The sequence below is a fragment of the Cavia porcellus genome, unplaced genomic scaffold (assembly GCF_034190915.1).
Source record: "Cavia porcellus strain 051 isolate PalLab524CR breed Dunkin Hartley unplaced genomic scaffold, mCavPor4.1 scaffold_17, whole genome shotgun sequence".
Classification (NCBI taxonomy): Eukaryota; Metazoa; Chordata; class Mammalia; order Rodentia; family Caviidae; genus Cavia; species Cavia porcellus.
The window spans coordinates 59,580,923-59,583,858 of record NW_026947500.1 but is presented as its reverse complement, the minus strand read 5'-3'; the positions used below and the strand labels follow the sequence as shown (position 1 = coordinate 59,583,858).

The following is a 2,936-nucleotide window of genomic DNA, read 5'->3' as shown; positions in this document are numbered from 1 at the left end:
TTCAGGACAGCCCTGGTCTTTATTATTAGTATGAATTCTCAGCTCCAGTGTAGAACCACAACTTACCAGCACAGCTCCTTCACTCACTGGCATAGATGTTCTAGCTTCCACTTCTGACCTTTGGTCCTCCCCTGCACAGATCCATAAAATAGATTGGTGCAAGTCCTTCTCATGGGCTCTAGACCTCCAGTTGATCTCTTGGGAGGCACTGTCATCAGCTCTAGTTTTCATTTGGACTCATGTAGGACATTAATGTGCATTCCAGGCCCTAGGCTGAATATTCTGTGTCTTTAGTGCTGTGGACAGTTTGTCTGCACTTCCTTGTGTTAAAGTTTGGGTAACCATCAAAAAATAATATTACAAACTGTGTGTCCTGGTTCTAATAGTTCTCCTCACAACCCTTGATTACAAGAATGTAGTTTATTAGATTTTTATATTGTTTAAAGCCTATCAGTAACCATACAATAGAAAATGGTAGCATATGATTATTCCTGAAAGTATTGATCAAATCATCCAAATAACCTCTTAGGGAAACATTTTCAGAGTTCTTAACAATAGTATACACTAGGAAATTGTAAAAATTCATATCTTAGAGAATTGGGACTGGGTGTTTGCTGATAGCAGAACACTAGAATAGTAGGAGAAAATTTCTCCCTTCCAGTTCATAAAATAATTACTTTAAATCATGAAGCACATGTAGGAAATTGGAATTTGTTAATTTTCTGTTTCTTCAAATGTTCAGTCAACTTATAATAATCTACCAACATACTTCAATAAATTTTGATCTCATTAAAAATATAAAGTGCCCAAAATCTATAAAGTACTTACATCCCACATGAGGTTTTGGTTTTGTTGTTTCTTAGATTAATTTAGGATCACATTGCATACAAATCTTACATTGTGTCCTTCCAGTTTAACATTTATTCTAGTGGTTTTCTCACTTATTAAATTTCATAATGGACATATTTTAAGTGATATGATTAATTCTGTTTTTGATTATATGATGCATTTTTCTTGTAGAATTTCTATTTTAACACTGCCTTCTGTACCATACATTTGGCAATATAAATTTGTCCTCCCTCAAAATTATTTGTAATATTTTCTCATATTTTAAAACATTTAATGTTTTTAAAAAACTCTGAATCTACAATCATAAGACTACTATGACTTGATTTCCTCAAAACATATTTTTCTTTGCTTACTTTACATACTATTTATATTTATTATTGGTTTATATATAATTATAATATTGCATTTTTACAGATAAAAACTGTAAGTTGTTAATGAATAAAACTTATTGCTCAGAGCAAAATGTGCTGAAAGAATATTCCAGAATGAAGCAGAGAGCTTGGGGAAGTCAGCTGACCACACTCATCTCCCGTGCTTTATATGGAGCCTCTACCCAGCTTCTGCCAACCAACGTTCTCAAGTTCTGCTGCATACTTTCCTTCCACTTCTTTCACTTTATCTACTTTTTCCTAATTAAGGATCATGCTACTTAATTTAGGAAATCAAAGCTCGGTGACCTCATTCACCCTGGTGGGCTTCTCAGAATACCCACACCTCCAGATACCCCTCTTCCTGGTGTTCCTGACCATCTACATGGTCACTCTGCTGGGGAACATGGGCATAATCGTGGTCAGAAAGATCAACCCCAAACTCGATACGCCTATGTACTTTTTTCTCAGCCATCTTTCCTTTTTGGATATTTGTTATTCCAGTGTGTTTACACCCAAAATGCTAGAAATCTTGATTGTGGAGGACAGAACCATCTCCTTCAGAGGATGCATGACACAGTTTTTCTTTGGCTGTGCATGTGGGATTACAGAGATGTTTATGCTGGCAGTGATGGCCTATGATCGGTTTGTGGCCGTCTGTAACCCCTTGCTCTACACAGTCACTATGTCACCTAAGCTCTGTGCTCTCCTGGTAGCAGGAACTTACATGGGGGCTGGAACCTGTTCCTTGACAATCACATATTCGCTTGTGCAGCTGTCTTACTGTGAGCCTAACGTCATAAATCACATTGGCTGTGAGTAGTCTGCTGTCTTGTCTGTGTGCTGCTCGGACCCCTTCTTTAGTCAGATGGTATGTTTCATCATTTCTGTAGTCACTGAAACTTGCAGCCTCCTGATCATCCTTGAATCCTATGTGGTCATAGTTGGGACTATCATCAAGATGTCCTCTAAAGGTGGACTCCAGAAAGCCCTCTCTACTTGCACCTCCCACCTGACTACCATCAGCATCTTCCATGGCTCTGTCCTCCTTCTCTACTGTGTGCCCAGCTCCAAGAGCTCATGGCTCCTGGTCAAAGTGGCTACAGTGCTTTTTACAGTCTTGATCCCCATGCTGAATCCCCTCATCTACAGCCTCAGGAATAGGGATGTGAAAGACACTGTCAAGAGGCTGGTCAGATTCAAACTGCATTCTCAATACAGATAACTCAAATGCTTGTTTTTTATGTCTCATATTTTCATGTACCTTACTTTGGATATTTTAGCTTTCAGTAAATTTTTATGATCATGTCATCAGTGAAAGTTTTAAAAGCATCATAGTTTTCAGTGTTTAGATGGACTTACTTTTTCTCTGGGTGACATAGTATAATGCAATCATCCATTTCATCTGAGTTTCTGAATTAATTATATTGCAGCATCTCCCCACCAGACACTATAGAAGCAACAATGAAGAAATATGGATATAGGAGATCGTGCCTCATGTTATGACTTTAAACTCTGCTTAATGAAAGTTTAGTGAACACAGATAATAGTTGGCTTTACTGGATTAATACTGAGGAACACATATGTCATAATCAAAAAATTCTAGAAAACAGTCCTTTTCTCATTGTAATAATAGATTTCAAATAAAATGAGGACCTTGGCCTTTAATTATGAAAACCTGACCAGAATTTCAACAAACTGATTTTGAAAATATTAGCT

General features: G+C 37.2%; 1 pseudogene; it reads left to right on the top strand.

Moving 5' to 3' along the window:
- Positions 1-1,491: 1,491 nt before the first annotated feature.
- LOC100718764 (olfactory receptor 1165-like) lies at positions 1,492-2,442 on the top strand (annotated as a pseudogene).
- Positions 2,443-2,936: the final 494 nt, after the last annotated feature.